Source organism: Hypanus sabinus, chromosome 23 (assembly GCF_030144855.1).
Source record: "Hypanus sabinus isolate sHypSab1 chromosome 23, sHypSab1.hap1, whole genome shotgun sequence".
Classification (NCBI taxonomy): Eukaryota; Metazoa; Chordata; class Chondrichthyes; order Myliobatiformes; family Dasyatidae; genus Hypanus; species Hypanus sabinus.
In genome coordinates this window covers 41,230,441-41,241,238 of record NC_082728.1, presented here as the reverse complement: position 1 = coordinate 41,241,238, position 10,798 = coordinate 41,230,441, and the positions used below count along the sequence as shown (strand labels likewise).

The window sequence follows — 10,798 nt, the reverse complement described above, 5'->3', positions numbered from 1 at the left end:
ACATCATTTCCACCCGGAGAGGGCCGGCACTAGGGATTAAATGCCAGCGCCACAAAATCTGAATAAACTAGTCTCAAAATGACTTACCGACTGTGTGTCATTATTTCAGCGCTGTGTATAGCACATCGCTACACTCCCTCTGCAAATGGATCCTAGACTTCCTGACTGGGAGACTTCAGTCTGTCCGGATTGGGAGCAGTATCTCCAACACCAACAAATCACATTGAGCACAGGGGGCCCCCAGGGCTGCGTGCTCAGTCCACTGCTGTTCACTCTGCTGACCCATGACTGTGCTGCAACACACAGCTTGAACCACATCATCAAGTTGGCCGATGACACGACCGTGGTGGGTCTCATCAGCAAGAATGATGTGTCAGCATACAGACAGGAGGTGCAGCGGCTAACGGACTGGTGCAGAGCCAACAACCTGTCTCTTAATGTGAACAAAACAAAAGAGATGGTTGTTGACTTCAGGAGAGCATGAGGCAACCACTCTCCGCTGAACATTAACGGCTCCTCCATTGTGATCATTAAGAACACCAAAATTCTTGGTGTTCACCTGGTGGAGAATCTCACCTGGTCCCTCAACACCAGCTCCATAGCCAAGAAAGCCCAGCAGCGTCTCTACCTTTTGCGAAGGCTGAGAAAAGTCCATCTCCCACCCTCCATGTTCACCACATTCTACAGAGGATGTATCGAGAGATCCTGAGCAGCTGCATCACTGCCTGGTTCGGGAATTGCACTCTCTCAGATCGCAAGACCCTGCAGCGGATAGTGAGGTCAACTGAGAAGATCATCGGGGTCTCTTTTCCCGCTATTACAGACATTTACACCATACACTGCACCTGCAAAGCTAACAGTACTGTGAAGGATCCCACACATTCCTCACACAAGCTCTTCTCCCTCCTGCCATCTGGAAAAAGGTACCAAAGCATTCAGGCTCTCACAACCAGACTGTGAAACAGTTTCTTCCCCTAAGTCATCAGACTCCTCAATACTTAGAGTCTAGACTGACATCTACATCATTTATTATTATATAGTAATTTGTCCTCAGCTGTGCCTATTGTCTTGTTTATTAGTTAATCATTAATTAATTAATTATTGTACTGCCCTGCACTGTTTTGTGCACTTTATGTAGTTCTGTGCAGGTCTGTAGTCTAGTGCAGTTTTTATGTTGTTTTTACATAGTCTAGTGTAGCCTTGAGTTGTCTCACATAGTCTAGTGTAGTTTTGTGTTGTTTCATGTAGCACCATGGTCCTGGAGGAATGTTGTTTCATTTTTACTGTGTACTGTACCAGCAGTATATGGTTGAAATGACAATAAATTCAACTTGACGACTAGTGTAGAATAGGAAGGTAGGGGGATTTGGAGAAGGAAGTCCAGCATTGTGGGCCACCTTAACACTACTTGTGAAAGCCACACACACAGCAGGGACTTCACACAACCATGTTGTTGGAATTCGTTTTGGACTGCCACAACACAACAGACGTTTCTCAACATGCTGTTCACATTGATGTATTGAAAGTTATAGTAGTTGTTATCTAACATGATCTTTCCTGGGTGGGCATCCCTCTACACAGCACTGCAGTCTGTGTGCAGAAGGTTTTCTTGTACTGCCATGGATTTGTCTTTGATGGTGGTTATTTTGCACTGGTATCTTGTTTTTCATAGTAGCCAGGCAGTGGCGTACTTGTAGAATTCATTCCCATTGAGCACTGTGAAATTTAAGTCATTAGGCATGTGTAGTGGAGTTTGATAGCTTCTTGATTAGTCAGGTGTCAAAGGTTATGGGGAGAAGGCAGGAGGATGGAGTTGAGAGGGATAATAAATCAGCCATGATTGAATGGCGGAGCAGACTCAATTAAATGATTGGCCAAATTCTTTTCCTGTATCTTATGATCTTATTTTTCTCTTCACTGTTTATTTAAATTCATACCCTGAACCTACATACCTGTGATGCTACTTCAAGTAAGTTTTTCAGCAAAGAAGACACCATAGCATATGTAATAATGTAATAATGACCCCTCAAGTTCACACACCGTTTAGAGCAATCCTGTCAATCCTGAGTACCTGCGCTTTACTCTTAATCCTGAAAATTTCTTTCCTGCTAGTGTCTATCCAAATTTCTTATAAAATCATTGATTGTTTACACTTCCACCACCTCATAGCAGTGCGTACAGGGTCATTATCATTTGCTGCATAAAAACATTCTTCCTCAAATGCCCTTGCTATTTCTTGAAGGGAGGGACTACGGTCTTTCACTGCTGGGAGCCATCACAAAACAACCTGGCCCTAAGTGACACACACAAAACGCTTTCCTACATTTGCAGATTTCCTCGTGTTTGTGGGCCTAAGTGGTTACAAGCGGTTTCAGTCAACGTTCTCTTCCGCCAGTGAAACTCAAGCAGTAATACTGATCGCACTGTGGGATTCCTAAATCACATCACCGCCAACCTGAACTTAAGCTATCTGGACACAGACATTGTGCATGCTATTTAAAGAATTTAAACAGAAGCAGACTGCTTTGAAGTTTGAATTGAAGCACCTATCTATAATAGTAAGTTTCTTTGTGGCTCACTTCTCCAAGCAACCAACAAAAGCAAATCTCCCTGCAAAGTTACCCTATTGTTATGATCATTGCAGGCCTTCCTGTGAAACCAGATACATTGTCACTTCTCTTAAACTAATTTTAAAAATTGCTCTGAGCAACATACACAAAATGCTGGAGGAACTCGGCAGGCCAGGCAGCATCTACGGAAAAGACCAAGTCCTTGTTTCAGGCTGAGACCCTTCATCAGGACTGGAAAAAGAAAGATGCGGAGTCCGAGTACGAAAGTGGGGTGGGGGGAGGAGAGGAAGACCCACAAGGTGATAGATGAAACTGGCTGGGGAGAGGAGAGGTGAAGTAAGGAGCTGGGCAGGTGATTGGTGAAAGAGGCTGGAGAAGGGAGAAACTGACAGGAGAGGACAGAAGGCCATGGGAGAAAGAAAAGTGGGATGAGCACCTGAGGGAGGTGATAGGCAGGTAAAGAGATAAGGTGAGAGAGGGAAATGGGAATGGTAGTGATGAAGGAGAGGGGGTCATAACCAGAAGTTCTCTGCCTGAAACATCGACTGAACTCTTTTTCACGGATGCTGCCTGGCCTGTTGAGTTCTTCCAGCATTTTGCGTTTTGCTGGATTTACAGCATCTGCAGATATTCTCTTGTTTATAAATTGCTCTGTGTGTTTAATAGAATTTAGTGTGCCATCTTTTTCAGCAGTAGCGTGTGAAGCCAATGAATAAAATCTGATGATAATTTCCAAGGAGACATTGACAGCCTCCCAAAATTTGACTGACGTGACAGTGTTCAAAATTTCATGTAGGATGCTCCCTGATGCTGGTAATGTGTTGATCAAAGGACGGATGGAACGAGACTGTCTTCTCTTCAGGGACTTTTATGTTGGATTGTAAACATACTGCAGCTTTCAAGAACTGATTCGAAAGTTAAATTTTATTGACATCTTCAAGAAACATATCATGTTCAGTTGACAGGCATCTGCTATTTGAGCCGTACAAGTTTGCAGTTCCTGCAGAGTTCCTGAACAACAGGATTGTTGACCTGAGATATTTCAGAGCCTGTCTCTCAATTCCATATCCAGATCCCAAATCCCCCGGAAGAGACAGAAATCAATGGAGACACAAGGATATGTTGGAACTTAAAACAAACCTCTGGAGCAACTGAGTGAGTCAAGCAGCACTACAGATGCTGTCTGACCTATTGAATTCCACCAGCAGGCAGAGATCAATACAAAGATAAAAATACTGATGAGGAAAGGGGCCTACATGAAAGAACATTTATACAGGATCAGTCCAGCAGAAGGGACTTAGGAGACAGAGAAAATAAGTTCTGAATTTTTCTGTTGCATTGCAGTCACAGCATATCTCAAAACACTTTACAGTGATCATATTGGTGATGTAATAAATGCAACAGCCAATTTAGAAGCTGCAAGGTTCCAATAACTTGGCAATGAGATGACAGCTATGTTTACTGCTATGCCAGGACATAGAGACAGTGGAAGGAGGCATCCTACAATTTTGTAACAGGATCAGAAATATATTTTTTCAAGGCCATACCTAATGCACAAACAGATTTCCAGCAGGATTAACTTGTGGGAAAGTTTCTTCTTGTTTACTTCCATTCAAAGAGGGTGTCACCATCAAAGCTTGATCTGGTTAGTTATAGAGGCCAGCAGGAGAGTGGCTTGTAAACTAGTAGTGTGCATTTTAAAATTCCAGTTATTTGCTCAGGGCAAGAAACCATTGAATAAAGTTTTCCATTCTTGCTAGTGCCCATTTTAATATTATCCTCACGTTTGCTGGCTATTTTATTTAAATGTATGAGCAGTCACAATATATTACTTAACATTACCAGCTGTCAAATGTACTGTTCAGCTGTGGAAATTAATTTTTTTTGTATTTGCACTCATTTACGCTGGCTACAGCTAAACCAGCTTCCAATTTGTTTGGTAAACTTTGAAGGTTTATCATCGTAATTTCTGCAGACAAAGACCACCTCAATTATGCACGAATTATAATTAATTCTTGCAATCATTAGAAGATGGGTGAAATATCATAATTGCCAACAGAAGCAAACAAATAGGTAAAAGTTAATTGTTATAATATCCGTCATCATTTGCTGAGGCAATTACAGTAATCTCCACATGATTACTGCATTTTTTAAGCTGTCAGGCATTGGTGGTGATTAGGGCTAAAGCATAGATTAATGCAAGTAGCTGTACACTGTTTCTGCAAACAATTAACTATCCTGGAAACAATGATTTCCTTTCAAATTTAGGGTGCTGAGTCTGAGAGATGCAAGCTAATAAGGTTTGCTGTGGAAATAAGCATAATGAGGGGGTCTTTGCTGTGAGCTAATGGATTATTTCATCAGCTGTTTTGCCTTCCTTCCCTCCTGTTGCTCTGTGAAAGCAATAAAACCGATGGAAATTGGAATAACTAATCCAGCACAATCCATTGGCATGACAGATTTTAGCCTCTCAACACATTGAGAAATACTTGTTTATATTAATAAACTAGAGTTGCAAAGTGTGCTTTATTATTAAGTGTGAATCATACCTTTCAATTTGTGCAATAATCTCTTATTCTTAACAATTGTAGAGTGGTTATATATGTAAGAGCTACCAGTATTTATGACATTGCACATGGCACTGGATGTTAATATCCAGGATAATGCGGGATTCAATTCAGAAAGCTACAGCTCCTAAGGGGCAACTAAGATTTAGAGTCAATGCATCTTGCTCCATTCTCTTTTCCTTGGTGAGACCATTCCCATCTCTCTATTTTTATCAATATTCTGGCATATGAGGCATGAAACAGCTGCTTTTTAAAATTAGCAAGTCAGGGCAAAAGAAATGAAAGTGTTCTAGCAGGGTTTTTTTGTTAACATAAATTCAATAATTCAAATGAAAGCTGGATTCAATTTGAGCTGAGACCTGGTTTATGATCCCTGCAAAATGCCTGGAGCAACACACACCACTTTGCAGCCCAGTGGGTCTAACTGAACATGAGGCGTCATTTCTGCAGCTGAGATGTGAAGGGAACCAGCGCATGCGCAGTTTCTAAGCCTCAAGTGGCAGAAGCAAAAGGCCTGCCTCTGTCCACCCTTTTGCCCTTTGCTCAGCTTGTGCTGCCAAAATCTTTTCAATTGCTTCTTTTTTACATATTAATGAGCAATACTTTAAAACAGTTGAAATAGATTTATTTTAAGAAAATTAATTTTAAAATTTAATGGACTTGACTAAAATACATTTAACTGTTTTAACCAATTAATTAAAATAAAGAAATGAAAACTCTGAACATCCCTTGCCTCTACTACCTGTGTCGGTGACCCCATTTAAATGAAAGAGGCTGCACCAGCATTTGCATCTGAGGAGCCAATGGACCAGATACAAAATGTGCTCTAGCCCTCAGTGCCCTATGATCAAGCACCAGAGCTGGGTTCATTGCTCAACCCAGCGGCCGCATGGAACTCAGATTGAGCTGACCTCCAGCAGAACTCTGATTTCCGCACTGCAATGAGCAGACACGGAGAATCAGGCAGGTGAGTGTTCCATTCAGAAGCACAACCTAACGCAACTCTTCTTTGTACTTGGGCACGATTTTATTTTAGGTCATTGGGTTCCTCGTGTGACTTCTGCTGTAATAATGCACCTTGCTGCTAAAACTCGGGATCTACTGTGTAAAGCAAATCACAGCTGGAAGAAAATAATAGCTGCAGCCTGTATAGTCAGTGATTCTGCTGACCATACGCATAAGATGATGATGTCACAGCAATGTTAAAGCTTCAAGGGTTATGCATTTATCACAAAGCTTGTGGGAGGACAGCTTTTATGAGTTCTGTTTTTCTTAAATTAATCTTAAAGCTGCTTTTCATGCAGTCTCTGCCCTGCTACATGGTAGCACAGTGTAATCATAGTAATCTGACTCAGTTGCAGCATAATGCTTTAAAACTATTGTCTCACAATGCGGGCTGCATATTAATTTCTTTGTGCATTTTAAAACATACCCTTTATAGCCCATCCAAAATGCGTTGAAACAAAATCTATCACACACTAATCCTATTGTCAGTCGTCACTTAGTGCCCTTCCTGTTTCCTTAGGTCCCCCCATGCAACAGCAGAAGATACAAAATCTCTCCACTTCCTCCACCCCTCCCACAAAAGGTGAAACAATTTACTTCTACTTCTTGTTAACATCTTTGTGTTCTGTTAATGGAGCTGCTGCATCACAGCTCTAGTATCTAGGAATCAATCCTGACCTTTGGTGCTGTCCACATGGAGGTTGCACGTTTTCCCTGTGACTATGTGGGTGGGTTACTTCTGAACGCCCACTTCTGAAAGGCCTGCAGTCTGAGAGTAAGTGAATACTTAGTGGCTGGCCCAGAATTAGTGGGGCAAGGGGCCTCCTCCTGTGCTACACAACTCTATGGCTCAGTGTGATCAAGACGTACAAACAAGCTGGATGAACGCAGCAGGTCAGGCAGCATCCATTGAAATGAGCAGTCAATGTTTCGGGCTGAGACCCTACTTCAGTCCTGACGAAGGGTCTTGGCCCGAAACGTTGTCTGCTCATTTCAACAGATGCTGTTCCAACCTGCTGAGTTCATCCAGCTTGTTTGTACATCTTGATTTGACCACAGCATCTGCAGTATACTTTGTATTGGTTCAGTGTGATGTTCCCTACAGTAAGAAATCAAGCTATCAATTTGGACACTGCATAAAGGATCCTGAGCTCTGAATCGTTTATTAGTTCAATTCTCCATCCCACTCCAATCCTAGCATCAATCTTCAGCATTTCACAATGTTCAATGTATGCTCAAGGAACAGCATTTCACCTTCTGAACAGGTACATTGCTGCCTATGGGTCTTAATATTAAGTTGATTAATTTCAGACAAAGACACTACTGTTCCTATCTTGTGCTTTTTTAATTTCTTCCTTTGTTCACTACTGATTTATCACATAGTTTCCAACTTCTTGTTTCTTTCTCCTGCCTATACTCTCCGCATCTGTAAGACTTTTACCTTTAGCCCAACTTTTTGTGAAAGTTCACTGATTGGAAATCTCGGCACTCTTCCTTCTGCTGCCTGCCCGGCAGGTGAACCTGTGAGTGTTTACAACGTCTTTTGTCTATAAAGTTGCAAAGTAAATCGTACTTCCCCGCTTGGACTTCCCCTAGAATTGTCAGTAGATTTAAGTGCAGCTACTAACATCTCTCTGTATAACCATGGAGTGTTTGGGATTCACTCACAAGTATGAATTCCGTGGATGATCTTGTTAAGGGCACCTCTTTGCATTCTGGCATGTGATTCCTGAAAGGGTCCAGGAATGCACTACTAAATTCCTGCACTTTTCCCAAACTTGTGCTCAATACCCAAGCATAAGTTCTGGGAAAGTGCAGGAAAATGAGCCCATCTTAGTTGAGGCATACAGGACAACTGGTGCTGGGAGTCTGGAGACCTGGTGATGATTTGGTGACTCTAATTCAAGAGAAAGTAACACTCGTGTGAGAGAGGTAAGTTCAGACCATGGATTGCCTTTGAATTGAATTTATTTAAATGTGTTTGATTATTTGAAGGTGTTTTCTAGTGTTTGCATCCATAATGCTATATTTTGATAGATTTTATTTTACATTTTTGTTTAATTATATGTTTAATTGTTAAGAACATAATAGAAGTAGGAGGTAGTATTCCTGCTGTGCCATTCTGTAAAGTCATGCCTAGTCTTCTAACTCTGTTTGATTTCACTGCATTAACCCCATATTCCTTGATTCTTTTGAAATCAAAAATATTAGCTGTATCTGACTTCAATATATTCAGTGATTGAGTCTTTAATTCCAAAGATACACTGTGCTCCATGAAGAAATTTCTTCTCATCTCTGTCCTTAACGGCTGACTCTTACCTTGAGGCTATGGCCTATGAGATAATCTTTTATTCATCTAAACTTAAGTGAGCATAGCTTTGGCCTGCCTAATATTCCTTAGTTAAAAACAGCATGGAAAATGTTATGCATGTTTGGAAACATCAAGCTATTTGACAGTTTTGGCAGCTGGTTCACCCCAAAGCAATTGCTGAGCCAATTGTGGAGACTGCAACAACTAAGATACGTGCACAGCAGAGCTTGACCAATTAGCTGGAGCTGTATCAAGGCACTAAAATACCCTGTGCTGCTAAATACAGATGAGGGCATGGATGGAGATAAATAATGGCTTCTGATACAAGCTTCTCAGTTCAACACTACAAAAGTAAAATGAGCTTGGTCTGGGAATACCTGATGATGGAGACCTCCAGGATAACATGGTACAGGTTTTCCTTCAATGCTGCAAAGGAGTACTACCACACTTTGTGCCACTGACAGGGAAATTACATCAAGGTAAATGGTGACCACTGGTAAATGCCAGATGAAACTTCCCATGATGCAAGATGCCCCAGACATGGTAATTATTGCATTTCACTTTGAAAAAGAAAAATCAATTGCATTCAGCACAGATTAGAAGGGCCGAGATGGCTTGTTTCCGTGTTGTAATTGTAATATGCAGAAAAAGGTTTGATGCACTTAGAATTTAATGCACACCAATATATGTATAGAAACATAGAGAAAATGCCTAACTACTTCCTATGATCCTATACAGAAGTTATGAGATAACAAGGTTCTTTTGATTGACAGAAAAAAAATAATAATAAACATGTTTAAAAAGTGATTCCAAATGACAAGGGAGAAGCTATTTCCATGGCGTATGGAAGGCACACATGTTATGTTGTCTGATGAAACTGAGAACATTTTATTCAAAAATGAATATTAGAACATGGAACATTGTTCCAGAAGCAACAGTGAAAACAACATCCCCAATGGTTTTCAAAAGAGATGAAACTTTGAAGAAGAAAATTTGATGAAGACTTGGATAAAGTGCATTCTCACACAAAGGAGTGATTTTTTAATTTTTTTTTAGGAAGAGCCAGTCACGTGGGCTAGGTGGGTTTCTTCTGTGCTGTAAAACTCCTTTGAGCTGATATTCTTAGGAGGCCCAGATCAGGTTCTATTTCACCAGCATCCAGCAACAGCATATAGATTAGAATTTATGCCCTGCATAGACCATCCATGGAAATAGCTTCTCCCTTATAATTTGGAATACCATTTTGAACTTGGTTTTTTTTTTAATGTCTTTCTGCCAGTCAAAACCTCAGTTCTCTTGTGAGCTCATTGGAACAAATCAGGGAAGCTGAAAGCATTATCAATGCTCCCTGGTGCAGCTTGGCGAAATGACATGGTTGAATAACCAGAATTAATCTGCTGACAGAAGAACAACTATACACCCTCGTTTTCAACAAAATCTTTCTGTAAGTCTAAAACTTTAATGGTTTATCCACTGCAATAAAGCTATCACACTTTGTCCACCACTTACCTCCACTTGTCTATCTCTGTTCTTTCAACCCAAATGATGATTCAGTGTTAACAGCCCATTTCTCTCCGCAGATGCTGCCTGGTCTGTTGAATTGCTCCAGCATCCTGTTTGTTCTTACGATAAACTATTCAATTAAGACCACTTCATAGTTGGGCTGCATATGACAGAAATGTCCCTCATTCTTTTCTACTGAGGACTCTGACCAGGACGCATAGAGTTAGGAAACGGATACTAAAGTCAGCGCAGGAAGAATGTTTTAATGTTCATATTTGGCCATCTCTGCACCCACCTAGAAGAGACCCCAATGACTTTAATAGTTTCCCATACTCTGTGAGAACACTGCACTGTAAGTCTGGTTAATAATGGCTGATAAATTAGATGCAAAAGATCTTATATTTAGACTCCTTTTCTTGCCAATAATTGTTTTAATGGTAAAACACCCACTGAAATTTTGCATGACTGAAAGCAGAAACATCAGCATCAGAAATCCATTACAGGGACATTTTCGATCTGGGAAGAAATTTGTGCTCCAAACTGTCAAAAATGGGGATAAATGTAATCGAAGTAAATACTCTATTTCTAGTTTTTTTTTAATTTCATGAATGTCAAAAGCTTTCATAGAAGTAGTATACAGTACATCATAGCAAACATTGTAAAACCTTGTAATTTCTCATAAGATTGTGTATAATTTATGTTTATGATTTTCTTGTGAAGGCTGCTTATATGTGGCTATGTACATGTGATGCTGCTGCAAGAAAGCATACAAAATGTCCATGATAAGTTCAATAAATTGACCATCATGACTTAAAATATGACTAGTGGTGATGATATATCTG

At 40.6% G+C, this 10,798-nt stretch overlaps 1 long non-coding RNA gene across 1 annotated transcript; it reads left to right on the top strand.

Moving 5' to 3' along the window:
- Window positions 1-5,950: 5,950 nt before the first annotated feature.
- LOC132380328 (uncharacterized) lies at window positions 5,951-10,416 on the top strand. The gene is made up of 3 exons (XR_009507737.1): window positions 5,951-6,104; window positions 6,663-6,725; window positions 10,034-10,416. It is a non-coding gene; the product is annotated as an uncharacterized LOC132380328 (long non-coding RNA).
- Window positions 10,417-10,798: the final 382 nt, after the last annotated feature.